Source organism: Theobroma cacao, chromosome 5 (genome assembly GCF_000208745.1).
Source record: "Theobroma cacao cultivar B97-61/B2 chromosome 5, Criollo_cocoa_genome_V2, whole genome shotgun sequence".
Lineage (NCBI taxonomy): Eukaryota > Viridiplantae > Streptophyta > Magnoliopsida > Malvales > Malvaceae > Theobroma > Theobroma cacao.
The window spans coordinates 12292688-12316480 of record NC_030854.1 but is presented as its reverse complement, the minus strand read 5'-3'; the positions used below and the strand labels follow the sequence as shown (position 1 = coordinate 12316480).

Below are 23793 nucleotides of genomic sequence, written 5' to 3'. Positions count from 1 at the left end.
CATACTAGGTGAGCCCTGAAAAATCAACAAAAGCCAGTATTGTACCTAGAGGTACAACAAAGTTAATTTAAGCCTCGAACTAGATCAAATAGAGATTTTAGGGTGAAATTGAAAATTTTAAAGTCCCAGAATGACTTAGAATGGTGATTCGGAGTTCCATGATTAATTTGGAGTAAAATAAAAAATTTCACTATCTAGGGGTAAAATGATAATTTTGCCACTCGAGGATAAAATGGGAATTGTTTTCAAAGATTTTGATCATAGTTGACTTATTGGAGTATGATTTGAGGTTGATAAGTGAAAAATTGAAATCCCGGTATTTTTCGGAGCATAAGGGTAAAATGGTAATTTTGCCACCCCAAGGGCAAAATTATAATTTTACACACCAACACTTGTCCAGCACATGGATTTTACCCAATATTATCATGGATAATTGAAGGAATTTATATGGTAGAGAGAGAAAGCTTAATAGTTAAGAAATGACACATGGACCAATAATAGGGTGACATGTGTCAAGTTTATACCCATTTATTATTTAGCTTTAAATTTAGCATAAAATCAGCCCATTTTCTTCATATGGCCGACCAAACCAAGAGCAAAGCAAGAACAAAGGGAGAAAAGAAAAACAAGAACCCTAGGTGGGAAAATTCAAAGGAATATTGGTGGATTTCAAGTAATCAAGCAATCAAAGGTAAAATTTCTTGATTTTGACTTGTTATCTACCTTTCCCATGCATTTCTCCTTATTTTTCATGGTTAAATTACATGTTTTCATGATGAATTCATGGCTGGTCAAAATGGGTATGAAGAGAAAAAGATGTTGGATTGATTTGATTTTAAAATATGTTAGTGTTTTTAGTTAGTTTAGCATATTTCGAAGCAAAACAACAAGAAAAGAATCCATTTTCCCCATGAATCTTCATTGGTAGAATCTTCCTTGATGTGTGTGGGTGATGGAGTATTATTATTTCAAGAGAAATGGCTTAGAAAATGATGAATAATGGTGAGAAAATTAAGTAGGAAAAATCACGGTGTTAGTGCACTGTAATGGCCGAATTTTTCCATGAAGAAATGGGAGGGTTTTGATGCTGAAATTGGTGTTATTTGAATAATGTTTGGTGAATTGAGGTATTAGAAAAGAAATGGAGTAATTTGGGATTAAATTGGACGTGTTAGTAATTTAATCGGGTGATAAGACGAATTAGGCCAATACCGGGTTTACATAGTTACCAGTGCATTTTTGCATTCCCTATCATGCATTAGTAGTTTCAATTAGTTTAATTTCAATTTATTACCAATGTAGTAAGTTTCTTGATTTTGTACTGTGTCAAGGTGGTGAGTCCTCCGACAAGGGCAAGGAAATGATACTCGAGGATCGATAATCAGAGTACTTTAGAAATTCGACTTCTGAAATAGTGAGTAACCTTATCATCATTTTAATTATCTAAAGTATGTTTTGATTCGATTTTGGTGAATTTTATGAAAATGAGTTCAAATGGTAAATTTTAGGTTTTATAAACAAAAATGAGTTTAAATGAAAATATTTTATAAATTGTCTTGAAACGAAATAACGATTTTGAAAATAGAGTAATTGGAGACCACTAGTATGTTGTAAATTTTATGATTGAAAATTGATGGCTTATGTTATATTGTTATTGTGTTGGCATGATTGGTTGGGCTGTGTTTTATGAATTGTATGCATTGTTTTATTTTACCCTTGCAGGCTGGGTAGTAAAATATTAGCCCTGTCATGCTGTCAAAATTTTATTGTATGGTGGGTTTAACTTGCTGCAGTATGCGGGTTTTCGTGGACTAGCCTATTAGAGGGGCACGGTAAACCCCGTTATATTTTACCTCGGTTGGAGAGGCAAGTAGGGTAACTCCCGAGGTATAACTTTTAGAGTTCACTTCACTCCAAACCACCACGTGAGGGGGAACTCAGCCAACGCCAAGGAACGACTATGTTTTCAAAATAAAAACATGATTTATGCGTACATGACTTTCTAATAGCCTTGGCAGACTCAGTTGGGATAGCCCTCGACCAAGGTTTCCCAGATAACTTAGTATCATAATAATTTTTGGCATGAGCCAAGCTTTTTAAGCAATTCATAAGCCATACTGATTACTTGATTTAAATAAATTGATTTCATTTGGTTGAAATAAGTTGAAAAATGATAAATTACAGTTTGATGAAATGTTTTAATTGTCTCCTTTTACTCACCTTTAGATATTTTAAATGATATTTGTTTACTCACTGGAATTATATAATCTCACCACCCTCCTTTCCACCCCTTTCAGGCTCAGGATAGTCGGTAGATAACTCATTTCATCAAGGATTACAATTGGACTAGCATCCTCAAAATATGTAGGTTTATCTCTCTAGATACCTTTGGTCGTTTGTGGGCCCACGTGTCACTGCAAATTTAATTTTATACTTTGGTTATCTGTATTACAATATATATGAATTTATTTTGCTTTTTCACTGTAAAAATTAATTATGCAGTGTTCTAAAAATATTGTTTTATGAGAAAATTGAATATTTTCTTCTATATCTTTATTATATTCAAATAGTTATAATTTCATTTTAAATGAAAGTTTTAGACGTTTAAATTTATTTTTGATTATGAATTATGTGTTTTATACTTGCATATTACATTTTTAACTGGTTTCGAAACTTTTAAAGAAAAATGACCAAAATGCCCCTCTGAGACAAAAATAATTTTTTTTATTGATTTCAGTTGGAAATAGCTTAAATTCTTTTAGAACATGATATTTGGTAACGGTTGCTCACCGAGGAAAAGAGAAACTGATATTAAAGCCTTACGGGGTTCCGGTTGACATTCTAGGTAATGAGTGTCGATCGGGACAACGAGGCAGTTGTCACAGGCTCGAGGGGAGTACCGAGTCGTGACAAAAAATAAGTTGGATTTGGGCAGAAGTTAATTAAAAGGTTGAAGTAGGTACGGGACATTATAAATAAGTTGTCGATGTTATAATTTAAGGAATTACATAAGCAACGAATATATGTAATTTTAGTAAAAATGCCTTATGATGTGAGTTAATTGAATATGATTTCATGATAGGGTGAGAAACAGAGGTGGGATTGATGTACTAAATGTATTGAGTTTGGATTATTGCTAGAATGTGTTAAAGTAAAGGTAGAATACTGTGGTGGCGTGCCGGAGGGACTAACGAGCAACTGGCAAGTAGAAAAAGCTAGATACACCTTTGAACTAATAGCGATGTAACATCCCACTATCATAAAGTTATTGAACTTGCACTAAAATGTTTTGGGTAGATGTAAATATTGTGAGACCTTGACCTTTATAGACTCGTAGATAGAAGTACACGCGATGTCCCTGATCAGGGGTAATTTCGTCATTTCTTTAGTAAGCCCCTAAAAGTAAGTTTTAAACAATATTAAGGCCTAAAGCATAAATGAATGATGAAAATATGGGTAAAATGACAAGGAAATAAATATTTTGATGATTTTCATGTTAGGGGCAAAATGGTCATTTTTCACATTGGGTTAGAATTTTTAAGTTTTCATGAACCTGAGCATTTCTAGACCATTATGGACCTTGTGCCAGTGTCAAAGGAGTAAAAAGATTTGCATAAAGGGTTGGAGGAGAACAAGCCAATTTGTGGAAAGGCATTTTAGTAATTTAAGTGGAGTGGATAAGCATGGGTTATAGATATCTCTTATCTATTTATCCTACTCATCATTCCATCAAATATTGCTAAGTCACATTTCATAACTTTGAATCAAAATAGTGATAGACATTGCCAACTCGTACTGGCATTACTCATTTAAAATATACATACATTGTCTACAACATGTATTTTAATAATTTACATTAAGTTTGTCTATACATATCAAAAAGAGACTCGATATCCAGCAAAGAAACTCAACGAATGTACAGCTTCTGAATGTCGAGACACCTACCAATAGTCGAGCCTACAAGGACACCTTGACCTAGTTACCAACTACTTCGTGATTTGAAATCATGAAGTTGAAAATGGTGAGTATAAACCCAGTGAGTGAAGAAGAAGGGAACAAGCATACCATAAGGAATGTTTAACGAAATCATCATGCATTCATTTTTCAAAACAATGCAATTTATTTGAGTTCTTATTAAACCCCTCATGTAAACCCCACATGAGAAAAATCAGTTGTTGAAAAGAGTCCATGCTCAACAAAGGTTTTGGAGAATGAAAACTTTAATAGCATTCATGCGAATCAAGTCAAATAAATGACCGATTCTCATTGCAGGGAGAATGCTTTTTCACTGCAATGACACTTGACTTAAATTATCATCTAGTTGAGGGTTTCTTAACTGGTATCAAAGAAGTGGAAAATAGGGCAACAATTGATCAAGATGTGAGACAAAACAAAAAGTTTTTCGCTGCAGTGAGAATGAATCTTGCTGCAGCGAGAATGCTATAGTATTTTCTCGCTGTAGTTTATTTTCAGCCAGCCACCCTCCAAAAACCTGAGAGTTTCTTGATTCTCGCTGCAGCGAGAAATAGGGCACCTATGAAAAATTTCCCTTCCTCCCAAAGAAATCCGCCGTACTGAAATGTCCAAAACCAATAAGAAACACATAACAACTTCCCAAAGTTTAACATACCGAATTTCACATACATTACAACCATATACCATTACTCATAAATTTCTTATAAAATACATGTTTACGTATGTATATATATATATACATATACCCATCATCATCATGCACACCATCCCATCATCACCAGCTTATGCGCACTCCTTACTCGCACATGGCTAAGTCATCACCGGTTTATGTGCATTCCCTACTCGCACATAACCGGGTCATCATCGGCTTATGTGCACTCCCTACTCACACATTACCAAGTCCATATAATTACACAACAATATATTCATACGTATATACATATATCAACATAATGTAGCAGTATAGGAATCCATAATAGCCACATATCACAACATAACTCATTTCTCAAAAGCTTATTCCCAAAGCACTCATTTTTAAGAAAGTTGTATAAAATCATTCGAACGCTTTGTACAAACAATCACATTCCCCAAAACGAATTTGTAATCCAGTTCACTCACCGGTATATTGTTGAGCCTTTAGCTGACTCTAATTCCCCTAATGATCCAATTGGGGTAATAGGGCTTCGTTAGAACCCAGATTCACATTAGCATTAGTATTATGTTAATACACACACTATAAACCCTAAAAGCTATCTCTTAACTAGCTTTCAATTACCATTTTAAATGGCTATCTATGTTCACTACCTAATCACATTAGAGTCAATACACAATCTCAACAATAAACTTACAAATCAATCACTAACCATTATCAACACTTAAAACTCAATTCTAATTTACTAGTCACCTTGATAGCTTTGTAACTTTGAAATTCTTTCCAACAATTCCCAAGCTTATTATAGGGCTTTCTTTCTTTTTCTCTCTCTAAACACTTAGCTAGTGAGAGAAAGTATCAAGTAGGATTTTTCAAGGGTTTTAAAGTGAAAGAGAGAAAGACTACAAGGCTTCTAGTCAAAAGGGCACAAAGGTATGAAAACTAGAGCTAGAGAGAGAAAATTATGCAATCTCCATATCAAGCTTCCATGGAGGATGGAAGCAACGTGAGATGGGAAGAGAAGAAGAAGAAGAAACTACAGGAAATTCAAGAAGTTGCTAGAAGGAGAAGATATTTATAGCCTAAGCTTATCCACTCCCTTAAAAATTACGAAAATGCCCTTAGTAAATTAGCTTGTCCTTCTCCACCCCTATATGAAATCTTTTTACTCTTTTGACACTAGGACAAGGTCCATAATGGTCTAGACATGCTCGGGTTTGTGAAACTTGAAAAATTTTGACCCGAGGTGAAAAATGACTATTTTGCCCCTATTATGAAAATTATTGTCATTTCTAGTTTTCTTCGTGTTTTCATCATTACACATCATATATGCGGTCTTATGCCTATTTAGACCTTAAAATATCATAAAAGTTTCTTCTGAGAGCTATTAGAAGAAAGGACGAAACTACCTCTAACTCGTGTTATTACATCTATGCTTAGTTACAAGCCTATAGAGGTTGGGGTCTCACAACTTCCATCCTCCATGGAAGCTTGGTATGAAACTTGCATAACTTTCTCTCTCTAGCTCAAATTTTCATACCTTTGTGCCATTTTGACTAGAACCCTTGTGCTCGTTCACTTTCTCACTTTAAAACCCTTGAAAAATCCCACTTTCATACTTTCTCTCACTAGCTAGTGTTTAGAGAGAGAAAGAGAAAGAAAGCCCTAATAATAGCTTGGGAATTATTGCAAAGAATTTCAAGGTTACAAAGCTATTAAGGTGAGTAGCAAACTAAAGTTGATTTTAATGTTAAGAATGATTAGTGTTTAGATTTGGGGGTGAATTGGTAGTTGGGGTTGTTCATTCATTTTAGAGTGATAAGGGTAGCAAGAATAGATAGCCATTTAAATGGCCATTGAATCTAGCTAAGAAAAAGCTTTTAGAATTTATAAGTGTGTGGCTTGAATTAATGGTGATGCTAATGTGATAATAGGTTCCAACGAAGCCCCATCGCCCCATGTGGACAATTAGAGAAGTAGAGTCGACAAAAGGTTCAACAAGATACCGGTGAGTGAACTTGCATTTCAAAAATAGTTTTGGGAATGTGAATGATTTATTCAATCTTTCTTAAAACAGGTGCCTTGGGAACAAGCCTTTGATAAATTGTCTCTATGTGTGACATGTGGCTGTTATGGATTGTTGTATTACTACATTATGTTGATATATATATATATAATGTTGTGTAATGATATTGACCCGGCTATGTGCGAGTAGGAGTGTGCATAAGCCGATGTTGACCCGGCTATGTGTGAGTGGGAGTGCGCATAAGCTGATATTGACCCAGTTATGTGCGAGTGGGAGTGCAAATAAGCCGATGCATATGAGCTGATGATGATGGGAGGGTGTGCATGATGATTGATATATATATACATATATGGTATATGGTTGTAATGCAAACTGTGAGAATTTAACTAGTAATTTTGGGAATTTATATGTGTTTCATGTTGTTTGGTTAACACAGCAGGATGGCTTTTTCTTGAAGGGAATGGAATTTTTTTGCTGTTGCTCTGTTTCTCGTCCCAACGAGAAACTCTTGGGTTTGGAGGGGTGGTGCTGGTCGGAATCTCACTGCAGCGAGAATGTTATTGTAGCTTCTCGCTGCAGGGAGAAACTTTCTATTTTGAGACCAAAAATTTCGTTGAAGCGAGATTGAATCTCACTGCAGCTAAAAACTTTTTGTTTTGCTCCTCATTTGGTTCGGTTGCTACCCTATTTTTCATTTCTTTGGTACCATAGTTGAGCATGGACTTCCAACATTAAGGAATAAATGAATTAAGTTTAAAATGAAGAGGTTTGGTGAGAAATCATCGGCCAGTTAAGAAACCCTCAGTTAGTTGACAATTTAAATCAAGTGTCGCTACAGCGGAAAGAAATTCTCGCTGCAGTGAGGACCAATCATTTTTTTGACCTGATTCGTATGAATGTTATTAAAGTTTTCACTCTCCAAATCCTTTGTTGAGCATGAACCCTTTTCATAAAGTGATTTACTCTTGTGGGGTTTACATGAGGGGTTTTTAATAAGAAGTAAAACAAATTGCATTGTTTTGAAAAATAAATACATCATGATTTCGTTAAACATTCCTTATGGTATGCTTGTTCCCTTTCTGGTTCACTCACTAGGTTTATACTCACCGTTTTCAACTTCATGTTTTCAAATCATGAGGCAGTTGGTAACTAGGTCAAGGTGTCCTTGTAGACTTGTACCTTTGATCGGTATCAATGGCATTCAGTAGCTACACCTTCACTGTGGTCACTCCGCTGGAAACCCATAGTCCTTTTGTTGTAAACATGTACAAGTGATGTAAATTATTAAATTGTACGTTTACACAATATATGTACATTTGATTTGTATGCCACTATGAGTTGGCAATGCTTAGTATTATTTTGATTCAAGTTATAAAATGTGACTTAGCAATTTTGATGGAATGGTGAATAGGTCATATTAATAGGCTTGCTTGGGCTTAGTGAACTACGTCCATTGAGCCCATGCGCTTGTCATGGCCCGAAATTTGGGTCGTGACACATATGTTCGATTGAATTACTTGAACTGTTTAAATTGTTTTTTCTGCAAAATGCATGGGAACAAGCTTTTAGTGAAATGTCTTTGTGACGTGGAACATGGTTGTAATTAAACTATATACCTGTATATGATGCTGATATGTATGTAAAGATATATGATGTGTATTGTTAAGCAAAGTAATTTTGTATAATGGATGTAACCGTGCATGTGCGGAGTGGGCAGTGCACATGCCTGTTGAATGATGAGGTTTTGATAGTTACAACCGTGCATGTACGGAGTGAACAGTGCACATGTCGGTTGAATGACGATGTTGCGATAATTACTACTGTACATGTGCGAAGTGGGCAGTGCACATGCCGGTAACGATGCATATGGCCTAGGTGATGTGATGGAGGTGTATGTGCTTATATATATATACATGATTACTATATAGATATGTTTGGATTTAAAATATGATTAACTATTGATAACTTGAGTATTGTCAATGTGTTCAATTTAATTTACAACGTGGCGTGAGTGGATTTTCCCAATGGCATTGAATACCCCTTGGATTTTATATGGCTAGAATCTCGATGCAGAAAAAATGCTTTTTTGCTGCGATGACAGTCAATCTATTATGTTTGACTTACTTGAAGTTTACTAAAGCTTTCACTTCTCAACTTCTTTGTTGTTCATGAGTCTTTCGTTATTAAGTGACTAAAAGATCAAGATTTGAAATGAGGGGTTTTTAATAAGCGTTAAGCTAAACTGCATTGTTTTGAACTTAAACGCATCATGATTTTTTTTAAAACCTTCCTTAACGTTGCTTGTTCCCTTCCTATGTTCACTCACTGAGTTTATACTCATGTTTTCAACTTCATATTTTCAGATTCAGTGGTGGTTGATACGTAGATTGAGGTGTCCGCGTACCCCCATCTTTTGGGTAGGTATCTTGACACTCAGTAGTCACATCTCCCATCCAGAGCCACTCCACTGATGGTCAAAGTCTTTGTATATGTTTAATGTAAATTGTAAAGATATATTGACAAACTATCTATGTATGATTTGAATTATGATGCTAATGTGAGCATTCACTTAGGTTTTATAAGTTGCGTTGGAGAAATCGACATTTGAATACTATTAAGTTTATTCTTAAAGAAATATGCTAGATAGATGGGTTAATATACTAGTGCATATTGAGAGGGTTGCTTGGGCCTAGTGGGCTATGCCTATTAGGTCCTTGCGCCGGTCATGGTCCGGGAACTGGGCTGTGACAGAGGTGGTATCAAAGCTCTAGGTTTAGTTGAGTCCTAGGTATTCCTGTGTGGTCAGCGAAGTTGTTGGAGTTCGTGTAAAGTCTTGTCTTTGCATTGTGGGTGCGTAATGCAAGTCAAGGATAAAAGCCTACATGGGCCCTTACATCATTAGAACCCTACCTGTTCGTATGCGTTATAAATGGCTAAGTAATTTATACTTGGTTGCTTATAGGTTTGGAGGTTTGCTTATTATAAGTGCCATGTTTAGGAGAGGTGGTAGTCCCGGTGCCCCTCATAGTGCTAGCAAGGGATCATTAGATTCCACTGCTAGGAGCCAATGGGGCCTTGATCCAGGTAATCTGAAAGGTGGTCCATCCTGAATTCTTAATGACAGGATTCCTTCAAACTTAGCAGAATGGTTTTGTAATAAAGAAAGCTTCAAGAGTAGTGAGAGTCTTGAAAGTGAGGATAGCTTCGATACTCCGAAAACTGTAAGAAATTTCCTTTTGAAACAATCTGAGGAGTGGCATAGAGAATGGATGAGGAAGGCAATTTCAAGGGGAGATATTCATCCTAGGAAGGTGTCAGTTATTCGACACTTTCCTCCTGGATGTGGAATAGGTGCCGCACCTGTAAGTAGCAAGGAATGCAGGAGAATACAGTAAGCTTGGATTGAGAAACAAAGGAGAAAATCTCGAAAGGAAGAGGAGGACCCGGAAGAGGATCCGTCGATGTGCTTGGATCAAGGCGACGAGGATCCTAACGATACTTAATACCTTCGTTGAAGTTCGTATCACCATAAGTCTAAGTAGTTGTTGTTTAAAGGAAAATGTAGTAGTTATCTGTACAAAGGAATTAGAAGTTGGCTTTTAGTTTGTATAACTCGAACAGAATATAAAGTAGCTGTTTAAATGACTAGATGTGTATGGGAATCTTTTGGTATGACAGAGGTAAACTGGCAATATAATTATCGAGAAAGGTTATGGGAGGAATCAATAAGGTTATAAATGACATTCGAAATGGATGATGTGATTAAGTTGATGATTGTAATTTAAGCATGAAACGGATTACCAAGTGATGCCATGACACTATGAGGTAATAATTGGGCACAAATATAGCCCAATGGAGTTAAATTATGGAGTTTGAAGAATATGAAATTTTGATTTAATAAGGATTGTGAGAATAAAGTGAGGAGGAAGCTGAATTGTTTTCGTAGTTATTTATACTGAAAGTTAATAAACTATTGGAGTACAAGACAAGAAAGATAATTAGATATGGATAGCAATAAATTTGAGGAATGCCGTAGATAGTGAGTAATTATGTGTGGGGTGATATATGTATCGTGAATTCATTACACCATATGGAAAGGATGCTTTAAGGTGGGATTTCATGAATGATGATGAAAGTCAAAAGATGATATGAGTTGAAAGTATTAACTTGGCTTAGTGCGTATGATAAGCAAAGAGAAGAATGACAAATTGGGAATTGAATAAACGAGTATGTATATATATATATACCCTACAAAAATGGTGTGGGCTTTTGAAATATTTTATAAGCATATAAGTGTTGCATATGTGTATAGTAGCTTAAATGGGGTTGGTTTTGATTGTAATTACGTAACTGTGAGATTCCAAGGCTTAAATTGAATTATTGTGGTTTATGGTTATAATTGCATGAATTAGCTCAAGGGTGAAAATCTCTGATTATTATAATTGATGTATGGTCATAAAGAAAAAGGCTAGTAAATGATCTACTCTAAGGATGAGCTTGAATTTTGCTATGCTTAGTGTGGAGCCAAAGGATTAAAGGACTAGATGTGGATTTAGCAGTTTGAAATTAAATGGCATGGAAATGACAAATTTAGTCGAAGTGCCATATGGAGTTCTATATGAAGATCGATATACAAATTGCTTTAAAGGTCAATTTAAAAATATGTTTGGTTCAATATGCAACCTATGATGTAAATGATTAGTCTTGAATGTGACTTCTCTAAAGGTTAGGGACTTAAAACATGTGGATTTTCATATATGCTCTAAGAGGAAGCTTTTGCATCTTAAGTTTAAGAAATTTTGATCTTATGACTGCAAAGGCAAGATACAAGAATTACGTGAATTGTCCATCTTATGGATGTAATTGGTTAAGAATTGATGAGTAAAGTCAAGATCTTAACACTAAGTGGTGTACAATTTGATATATGTGTACTTAAGAGTAAATTTGGAGATCATTGCTTAATCAATTTGCACTTAATGTTGTGGTAAAGGTATATGAATGTTGGTAGTGAAGTATGTCCAAAGTGAGATATGTGGAGACTAATGTTCTGATCACAAACTTGTGATAGAAATCTAGTTTTGCAAATTGTGGTTTTTATGACCATGAAATATATGGAGGTTACCAATATGTAAGCATACACTCGAAGTTGTATATCTTGTGATTCGCATTCATTGTATGGAAGGAGATATTCCATAGAAGGATTTGGACTAATTGGTGATTACATGACTATAGGCTTGGTATGAGATTAAGAATGCCTTAACATGTATGAGAAGTGTGTTGCGAAAGGCTAAAAGTCATTAAGACAAATGATGGGTGAAACATAGGTGTTGTTAGGATAAGCATAAAAAGCTCAAGGATAATCAATGCAATTATATTAAGTTAGTTTGGTTTGGTTCGAAATAAAAGTAAGGACATCTTGAAAGATCTTAAAATAATGTTCAATGGGGTTAATGAGCCAAATGTTATCGAATATATATTAAATTGTTAAAGTTATGCGTGGCTTTGAAGATAAGCCTTTGATTATTTGAGTCCTCAACAGAATTCTATTAAAGGCTGTGTTAAAGCATTTTGGAAGTGTATTGGAAAACATAAGAATAATATACTAGTTTGACTTGCTATAAGAGGTCGAATTTGGATGGCCATGAGTGGCTTGTGAACAATCAAGCAGTGTAAAGTATGTTCTCATAAAGGGAGCTATGATTGGTAGGTAAAGGTGGACTTTTAGAATTTCATTGTCATAGTTATTAAATTATATTTCGTATTATATAATATAGCGTAGAACATCAATGATGAGGTTGTGTTCAATGCTTTAGGCCTTGAACTATAAGATATGGACATGTATCCACCTTGTGAATACCTTGATGAGATAAATTCGAAAGACTTTTCACAATGAGCAAACATTAATTCTCAAAGAGCAAATGGCTATACAATCAAGTTGGGCTCGTGACTGACATGTCACATAAGTATGAAGATATGATACAAGCATAAGTATACTTGAAAATACTAGCTTAAGGCAATGATTATCCTATCGTTTTGTGGACCCGATGAGGTTCTGGTCTCGACATAGTTGTAGACACAAGGCATAAATTGTGAAATGTGCTTTCCCCATAAGTTTCAATTTATTTTGAGTAATTATCAGGGTAAAGTGCCTGATAGGGATAGTGGAAGGTTGAACTATGCTTCAAATGTTTAGAGAACGAGGGTGACATGGTTTGATTAAATGATACTACCCTTGGTAAGGGAATAGAAATACGCTACGAAAATTGTAGAAATCTACTTAGAAAAGAGATGATGATTCGAGTATTTATGTGAGACCCTGTCAAGCTCGATTAAAAGACGGTATTGTACCGAGTGGTACAACTAAGTTAAATCGAGCCTTGAACTAGTTCAAATAGAAATTCTAAGAGGAATTTGAAAATTTTAAAACCCACAAAATGGCTTAGAATAGTGATTCGGAGTTCAAGGTCCAGCTTGGAGTCCATTAGGAAAATTGACCAATTAGGGACAAAACGGTCATTTTACCATTTGATGATAAATTGGAGATTTCTAGCCAAGATTTGATCACATTTGACCAAGAATAATTATATGAAATATAATTATGATTATTTGAGTATAGAATGATGTTTAATAGTGAAAAATTGTGATTCTCGGTATTTTGGAGCACAAGGGTAAAATGGATATTTGCCACTAGAGGACAAAACGGGAATTTTTATAAAATGATTTTTGCCCCATTTGGTTAATATTGATCAATATTATTGTTATTTGAGGTTGAAAAGCAGAAATAATGTGATTCCGGTACATTTCGGAGTATAAAGGCAAAATCGTAATTTTTCTGCCTCGGGGGAAAATCAGTAAATTTTTTGCCCCAGCACTTGTCAAGACCAAGGGATTTTAAATGTGGTAGGATTGGATAAATACCAGAATAATTGTGGTGGAAAATTAAGAAGAAAAAGTCAAAAAGTTAAAAATTGGGCCAATAAGCATGTGACACATGGCATGCTTGATTTTTTTATTATTTTCTATAGAAATCAGCCCATTAAATCCCCAATTCTCTCACCATATTCAGCCTAGACAACCAACAACAAGAAAAAAGGAAGAACAAAGGGAAAAACAAGAAAACCTAGGTGGAAATTCAAAGAAAAAGTGAAAAAATCAAGGAAACAAGCTGGGTAAGTTAAAATTTCTTTAATTCTTCATGATACCTAGCTTACCCATGCTTTTGTTCTTGATTTCCATGGTTGAATATTGAGTTATCATGATGAATTCAATTCTGAAAAATGGGTATGGAAGAGGAATTGTTGTTGGAATAATTTGATTTTAGACTATGTTAGTGTTTAGGGATAGTTAAGCATGGTTATGAACAAAAACACAAAAGAAATATTCAATTTCTCTAGGGTTCCTTGTTGGTCGAACCATGAGGGCTGAATATCAATGGGGGATTGTTTTTATTTCAAGGAAAATGGCTTGGAAAATGATGAATTAAGGTGAAACGGTTATGTAGAAAAAATTTCGGTGCTAGTGCACCAAATGACCGAATTTTTCTATAAGGAACTGTGAGGGTTCTAATGCTGAATTTGGCTTTATTTAAATGGTATGTGGTAAATTAAGTTATTGGAGGAGAAATGGATTAATTTGGAGGTGATTTGGACACAATCGCCAATTAATCGAGTGATCGGTCGAATTTAATCGATATCGCGATTAAGCGGTAATCGGACGTATTTTTGCATTTACATATCAAGCATTAGTAATTTAAATTACTTTATATCAATTTAGGGACAATATAGTAAATTCCTCGACTTTGTTATTTGACAAGGTAGTGAGACGTCCGAAAAAGGCAAAGGAATTGCGCTTGAGGACTATTAGTCCGAGTGCACTCGAAATCCAGATTTTTGACACCTGTGAGTGAATTTTCATTTCAAAATTTATTTGGGAATTCTAATTAAGTTGAAATGAAATGCGTGAATGATTATATCTAATTCCCATTTAAAAATGAATCTCGAGGAACAAGCCTTTAGTGAAAATATTTCTGTGAAGTTAAATATGATTGCGATGCATCTGTGTATATCTGCATGATGCCTACATGTATTATTGAGAAATTGTGTGAAATTAAGTGTACTGAATCTGTTTACCCTTGTATTATGCTGATAAGCATTATTAATAAATTATGGTGAAATTGATGGAACTGTGCATGTGCGGAATGGGAAGTGCAATGCCAGTTGAATGAAAAAGGATGTGATAATTACAACTGTGCATGTGCGGAGTGGGAAGTGCAATGTCGGTTTAATGATAAAGGTTGTGGGGAAGGCGATATATAACGCCCACAATTTCCTAAAAATTCAGAGGTGTGCAAAGAGGGATACTGAGTGATACCCCTTACCGAGTACTCCGATAGTTATTTCTTTGTACCACCAAGAATAGTGAAGACTTGGCGGTGTATATAATTGCTCATATCTTTGTGTATATATGTTTGATTGTGTAGCATGTGAAACCCTTGTTTGTGACGGTTTGTGATAAACCGTTAATTTTGTTATCTTGCTTGATAGAACAATTGGTGAATGAAATTGTATGTGATACATATGCATATATGAATCATACGGGTTGTGAAACCCTTATTGTGTGACGATTTGTAAATAACCGTCAGTTTTACTACTTTGCTAGAAGGATCGGTGTAAATTCAAGGATGTTTAATCCTTGAATGCGTAATAAATTTCTACGTAAGGGAAAAAGGGTTTGGAATAGTAGTTAGATGAAAATGGCTTTATTTTCAATCGGTGCATCATGATTGTCAAATTTCCTGGTTGAGATTGCTTGTTCCCTTCTAATATTTACTCACTGAGTATTGTACTCACGTTTTATAAAAATTCATGTTTTCATATCACGAGGTAGCCGATAATTAGGACGAGGTGTCCTTGCAAACCTGTGTCCATCTTTTAGTAGGTGTCTCGGCATTCGGTAGCTGTATATTCATCCGAGTCCCTCCGCTGGAAGTCGAGTATTATTTTGTTATGTATAGATGAACTTAATGAAAATTTTAAATGAGTAATGCCAGTACGAGTTGGCAATGTATATCACTATTTTGATTCAAAGTTATGAAATATGACTTAGTGATAATAGATGGAATTATAAGTAAGATAAATAATAGGCTTGCTTGGGTTTAATGGATTACGTCCATTAGACCCATGCGCCGGTCATGGCCCGAAATTTTGGTCGTGACAATTTATATATGAGTAAAGACTTTGGTAATGAGCTACGACCTACAAGCATGATATTAGAATATGAATTTTGGCTAAGAAAAATCTATTTTTAAGACACGTGGTGCTTTGAGGATGGTGCCAATTAGTAGTCAATTCTAGTATGAGAATCGAATATTGGGATTAGCTTTGTGTATTCACCACAAATGATGAGCATGATCTAACCAACTATAAGAAGAATTGATACTAAACTTGATTGTTGGTTATTTTGGTTTTACAGATGGCTTATTAAGCTTGATATGCCTAAGGCTATTCGAAGTTAACTTTTTGGAAATTATATGTATGGATATATATGTTGCATATTGGTATAAAAGCTCATGCGGAGTTAGTTATAATTTGATTCGATGATGACATTCTATCAATGGTTATAGTGCCAGACAATGATTAAGATAATTTGTCACTGATTTTGGCAGTGAACAAGTGGATTATAAAGCTGTTAGCTTAAAAGTAAGTGTTTATGCTTTTGGTGTGAGTTCATCAAATTCTATTATATAGTGATAAAATTTGGTGTTTTAATATAGCCTGAGAGGTTTGGCATATAAACTAGCTTAACTGTGAGCTAGAAATTGTTAGGTTGTTATGAAGTACCCAAATAGAGAAGTATGCCATATATTTAATTCTTTAAAGGCTAATGGAATAGAACGTATGAGGACTAGTATAGCTTCAAAATAAGGTTTTGACTTATGGAGATTTGGGTAAAAATTTATAGCTTATGAGTAAAGGTGTGCACTTGAATTCATGTAATTAAAAGTGTAAAATCTGCCTTGATTGGTGTAAAGCTCATGATTCAAAATGAATGATTATGGATTTAATTTTCTAAGGTAAAAAGGACTAAAGAAGTTAATATCAAAAAAGTCTTAATAGATGATTCTTAAATTTTAAAGTGCACTTAAGGAGAGATAAATGTTTAATTTGATATTCAGATTGATAAACTAATGAGGCCATGAGATCTGATGTTTGGAGTAAATTTGAGAAATATCAAGTTCAATATGTTGTAGGTGATTGATGACGAGCAAATTAGCTATGACATTAAAAATATAGAAATGATTAGTAATCAAAATGAGACTTGAAAAGGAACTTTATAGGGAAAATTTTGAGCAACTTTAATCTTGAGAGGTTGAGTTACTAATTAAAGAGATTGGTTAAGATTATAAGGAGGTATGTGGAATGTCATAATTTATTGAAATGCCTTGTGGTAGAAGTTGAGATTTATCTAGTGAGCACTCGATCATGAAAGTATAGGAGTTGTTTTTGGGAATATGGTTACTAATGGTTATCGGATTTGAATCATCCGTGATGTTAAATATATATGAATAAATAATGAGTGTTTGATCCTTATGTATTGTGAAATGCTTAAATGGAATTTATATGGGATAATGAAAAATGAAATAGAGATTGGTTGACAAATTAGACCCATAGTCAATGGTGGAATAGATGCAAAAAAATTGGAAGGTTTTGGTAAAGATGCGAGGTAGAGGAGTTGCGGATGGTTAAGTAAACATGCATAATTGATGATTTAAGGATGATTCGATTGAGGTGTGACCAGAATTAATAGCTTATTTGAATTCTCTTCATAAGATGAAGGATGATATTGCTTTGACCCAACAAGAATAGTACACATAACTATATATTATGACATTGTCGAGTTTTCTATAGGATTGGAAGTTGATATGATGCATAAACCAAGGTTTTACGTTAAGAATGCCTGATGAAAGTGATGTGGTAGAACTTTAGAACTTTGATTATTCACCCTACGTCGATTTGAATTCGAGGATGAATTCATTTTTAAGTGGGGGAGACTGTAGTACCCCGTATTTTAATACAGTGGCTAATAGAGTTTACGGATGCCAATTGAGGTTGATTACTGAGTTAAAAGGGTAATTCATAAGTGAACTTGTGAAATCTCGGTCTCTATAGGCACATAACTAGAAGTAGAGATGATAATGCGGACAAGGGGTAATTTCGTAATTTCTCTTGGTAGGCTCTTATGAGTGGGTTTTTTTGATGCTATTAAGGTCTAAATAGGCCTAAGGAATGAATGAATGATGTTTGTGATGGTAAGTAAATGAGGAAGATAAAAATAATGATAATTTCCTCGGTAGGGGCAAAATGGTCATTTTGCACCTCGGGTCTAAATTTTTAAGTTTCGTGAACCCGAGTACCTTTAGACTATTATGGACTTTGTTTTGATGTCAAAAGAGCAAAAAGGTTGCACAAAGGATGGGAGGAAGACAAAGCCACCATGTTAAAGGCATTTTGGTAATTTTGGTGGAAATTTGGAATAACTTGAAGCTTAAATATCTGAGCTTCAGCAGCTTCTCATTCTTCTTCTTCCTCCCCTTTCACGTTCCTTTTGTCCTCCATGGAAGCTTGCTTTGCAACTTCCATAACTTTCTCTCTCTAGCTTCAAATTTCATGCTTTTGAGCACTTCTTCATGGAACCTTTTGTTCTCTTTCACTCTCTCACCTTAAAACCCTTAAAAAGTCTTTGTTCAACACTTTCTCTCACTAGCTAAAAATTTCAGAAAGAGAAAGAGAGACTTTCCATGATAACTTGAGTATTCTTGAGAAGGAATTCAACTAAAAATCCACCAAGGTGAGTGATGAATGAGGATTGAATTTAGGTTGTTGATAATGGCTAGTAATTGGAGTTGTGAGTTGTTTTATTATTGAGGTTTGTTTATTTATTTCTAGAGTTACTAGAGTACAAGGAATAGATAGTCATTTAATGGCAATTAGAAGCTAGTTAGGACTAATTAGTGGAACTTGAGTTAAGAAAGAGCTTTCGGAGTTATATCAATGCCAATTTGGGTTAGTTGTGATGTTGTGTGTGTGTAGGTTCCAACAAGGCCTCACATGTCCATTTGGAGCATTAATTGAGGTTAGAGTCAAGCAAAAGAATCAACAAGACTGGTGAGTGAACTTGCATTTTAAAATTGTTTTGGGAATACGAATGTATTTGCACAAATCATTTGAATGATTTTAACCATTTTTTCTTAAAAACGTGTGCCTTGGGATCAAGCCCTTGATAAATTATCTCTATGTTGTGACATGTGGCTGTTATGGATTTCATGCACTACTATATTATGTTGATATATATATATATATATGTTGTGCATTGATTGTTGATATTGTGTAATAATTATAACCGTACGTGTGCACGATGTGGGGGGATGTACACGATGGCACTGACTATGCACGATGTGAGGGGATGCACACGATGACTCCGGCTATGTGCACGATGTGGGGTGATGCACATGAGCTGGGTGAGATGATGGTGGTATTGATGTTTATTTATGTATATAAGTACATATATGTTTGTGAAATAAAAGTTCATTAATATGGTATATGGTTGTAATGCATGTGAAATTTGGCATGATGAATCTTGAGTATTTCTCATTTTCTTGCAAATTGATTTTTATTACGACACCAAATAGATTTTTAGTGCAAAGGAGGTTTTTTTTACACTTAGGTGCCCTGCTTCTTGCTGCAGGGAGAAACATTCTATTTTGGCAGCCAACAACTTGCTGTAGCGAGAAACTCTCGGGTTTTGATGTAGTGTATTTATTTTGATAAAGATTTTGACCACCTTTCCGTCTGAACTGGGAAATGTAGTAAACATAAACGTTGTATCCCTGCGTCTTATCTTTCTAATGGTCTAAAAATCAGGTCAATTGGACTTTTTTATCGGGAGATATGATAGAAAAACTGAAACACATGTAAACTGACACTATTTCTCGCTGCAGGGAGAAACTTTCTGTTTTGGTCACCCGAATCTTGCTGCAGCGAGAAACTTGCCGCCATGCTTGCTACCTTGGTTGATTTTGACCTACTTTTCACCCATTGAACTTCATGGATTGATCATGGGTTTGTGAAACACTATGAGGGTATTAATCAAGGTTTGAAATGAGGGGTTTTTAGCAAGAAATTAAATCAAGTGCATTGTTTTTTGAAATAAGTTGTCACGACCCAAATTTCGGGGCCATGACCGATGCATGGGCCCCAATGGACGTAGTCCACAAAGCCCAAGCAAGCCTATTAATCTGACATGTTCATCATTTCATCATAAATTGCTAAGTCACATTTCATAACTTAGGATCAAAATAATATTAAACATTGCCACCTCATATTGGCATACTAAACAAGTGTATATACATTGTCTACAACATGTATCTTAATAATTTACATTAGGTTTGTCTATACACAACAAAAAAATACTCAACTTCCAGCGAAGAGACTGGGATAAATGTACAGCTACTAAATGTCGAGACACCTATCAAAAGATGGATACAAATCTACAAGGACACCTCGTCCTAGTTACTGGCTGCCTCTTGATCTGAAAACATGAAGTTGAAAAAGGTGAGTATAAACCTAGTGAGTGAACAAGAATGGAACAAGCATACCATAAGGAATGTTTAACGAAATCATGATGCATTCATTTTTCAAAACAATGCAAGTTATTTTAGTTCTTATTAAACCCCTCATGTAAACTCCACATGAGAAAAATCACTTATTGAAAAGAGTCCATGGTCAACAAAGGATTTGGAGAGTGAAAACTTTAATAACATTCATGCGAATCAAGTCAAATAAACAATGGGTCCTCGCTGTAGCAGAAAGGCATTCTCGCTGTAGCTACTGCAGCGACACTTGACTTAAATTATCATCTAGCCGAGGGTTTCTCACCAAACCTCCTTATTTTAAACTTAATTCATTTATTCCTTAATGTTGGAAGTCCATGCTCAACTATGGTACCAAAGAAATGGAAAATAGGGTAGCAATTGAACCAAATGAGGAGAAAAACAGAAAGTTTTTCACTGCAGCGGGATTCAATCTCGCTACAGCGAAATTTTGGGTTTAAAAATAGAAAGTTTCTCTCTGCAGCGAGAAGCTATAGTAACATTCTCGTTGCAGCAGGATTCTCGGCCAGCACCACCCTTCTAAACCCCAGAAACCTCCCTAATGGTCAAATTGGGACGGTGTGTGTCACGACCCAAAACCTCCCTTGGGCCCATGACAACAGCCGCGACGTCCCGATTGACACTCATTACCCGGAATGCCAATCGGAACCCCGCAAGGCTTACGTATCAGTTTCTTGCCTTTCCTGTGAGCAATCACTATTACACATTCCGTTTTAACCAATTACCAGTCGTTTCCGGCTCAAGTAAATCAAAAGACAAAAATATATTCTTTTTTTTAAAAGGATTTATGGACAAATATTACTATTTAAAATAGTGATTAAAATATAGCATTTTTATATAAAACAATATTTATAGAAACACGTGTAAGTAATCTTTAGTAAAGTGGAAGTAAAATAAATTCATACACACAATAATTTACAAAGTTATAAAGTACAATAATAATTACAATGACAAGTGGCCCATAAATACACCAAGTGTTGATGATAGTAACCTACTGTTTGTGAGATAAAGGGGTTAACTGGAATCCTCTACAAAATCGGGTATCTACAAGCTACCACAAGCCTGAAATATTTGGAAAGGAGGTGGGTGAGATTTTGCAATCCCAATGAGTAAACAGACATTATTATAAATATCTAAAGGCGAGTAAAATTGTCACGACCCGGAACTCCCATGGGGCCCGTGACAACTGCCGCGACCTCCCGATAGGTACTCATTACCCCGAATGCCGATCGAAACCCCGCAAGGCTTAGCATCAGCTTCCGCATCTCCCCGGTGAGTGACAGTTATTAAATCTTACATTTCAAAAAATCATAAGTCGTTTCCAAATCAAAACAATAAAATATTGTTTTTTGGCTCATAGGGGCATTTTCGTCATTTTTCTTCGATAATATTGAAACTCGCCAAAAACATGGTGTAAAAGCTAAATATGTTCATACATATTTTAAATCCAATAACCAAAGTATAAAATTACTTTTACAATGACACGTGAGCCCCCAACTAACCAATAAGATGCGAGTCTGTGGACCTATAATTTTAACAATGCAAGGCTAACAAAAGTCCTTGATGCAATCGGCTATCTACCGGCTATCCCGAACCTGAAATGTGGAGAATTGAGGGTGGTGAGATTATAAAATCCCAGTGAGTAAACAGACACCATCTAAACTATCTAAAGGCGAGTAAATGGAGACAATTAAAAAAGAATTAACTTTAGCACATTTTTCACATCACGAATATTCATTTCAACCAAATCAATATGGCTCGTGAATTACTCCAAACTTGGCTCATGCCAAATCCTGTACTCGGTGACACTTGGACCAAGGGTATCCAACTGAGTCCGCCAAGGCTGTTAAAAATTCATATTTCGCATAAATCATATTTTTGTTTTGAAACATAGCCGTTCCTTGGCGTTGGCTGAGTCTCACTCTCACGCGGTGGTCCACGTGAAGTGCACTCAAAAAGCCCACCTCAGAAGATACCCTACGCGCCTCTACGATCAAGGTGAGCATATAAAGGAGTTTACCGTGCCCTTCTAATAGGCTGGCCCACGGAACCCCCCACTACTACAGTAGCTAATCTTTTATCTACCACCTGATTTATAAAATCTTTTTCGGCATGACATGGCAATTTATCACAACCTAGCCTCTCAAGGCTAAATACACAGTATAAATAATTCTAACACCAAAATTAGTTTAGCCATTCATGCTCATTTATTGTCATAAGCCATTCAATTTAAAACCATAAATTTACAACACAAGCACGCAGTCTCCAATTACTCTATTTTCAAAACCAGTATTTGATTTTCCAAAAAATTTATAAAATCATTTTATAAAATCACAATTTCTCTTAAAACATAGCAATTTACCATTTAAACCCATTTTTCATAAAATCACACAATTGTATAAAACTACTCTAGATAATTAATACGATAATAAGTTTACTCACAGTTTCTGAAAACTAAATTCGGGTACTCCAACTATTACTCCTCGAGTGTGATTTTTTTGCCCTTGCCAGAGGATTCGCCACCTTGATAAATTGTACAATTAAGAGGTTTACTACTTTGGTATTAAACCAAAATAAACTAATTTATACTACTAATGCATGATATGAAGTGCAAAATGTCTAAATTTTGCCTAAACGTGATGTTAACCTATTTCGGTATTTTACCCGATAAATCGATAAACGTGTCCGTTTAAACTCCAAATTAATTTTTTTCAGTTTCTATACCTCAATTGCACCCAAATTGACTTAATGTCCCTCAGTGTGGTGCAAATTATCAATCCCGATAGCAAATTACGAAAATACCCCTAGTGGGTAAAAATTCATATTTTTTCTCTGAAAATTCCCATTATTTTTCTAGGCTCATAATTCATCATTATTCATCATAATTCCTGAGATAAACATCAAGATCAGCAGCCAATATTCCCCTAGAAAATTCAGTGTAATGGGTTTCAATGGGAGAAAATTATTTCTCTAGCTTATTTTTTCTAAATTTCAGTATAACCTAACTAAAATCACTTAATTCAATTAAAATCAACCAAAACTCAAGCTCAAAACTCATGCATGGAGGTTTGGCCAGCATGGGTGTCCATACCCACTTCTAAGTTTGCATGGAAATGAGAAAAAATGCATGGGTAGTGAAAATCACAAGGAAAATCAATTAAATTTATCTTTTTAATGCTTGAATTCTTGATTTCTCTTGATTTTCCCCTTTTTTTTTCAGCTAGGGTTTTTATTTCTTTTCCCCCTTTTTCTCTCCTAGTTTGGACAGCTGAAGAAGATGAGAATTCTGGAATTTTGACATTTTTAAAGGCTAAAATAATATAATATTATTTTACTTATTTTTTTATTTTATTAATTCCTTAAATTCTAGCCATCCATTTATTTCCAAATTTTTACCATACACTTGTCCCACATATCCATAGCTTAGATAAAATTCTCAGACTTATCCAAAGTCTTGGTGGAGTAATTTTT

General features: G+C 35.0%; 1 long non-coding RNA gene across 1 annotated transcript; it reads left to right on the top strand.

Moving 5' to 3' along the window:
• Positions 652-9272, top strand: LOC108662133. Its single transcript, XR_001927915.1, has 3 exons — positions 652-691; positions 6562-6635; positions 9017-9272. It is a non-coding gene; the product is annotated as an uncharacterized LOC108662133 (long non-coding RNA).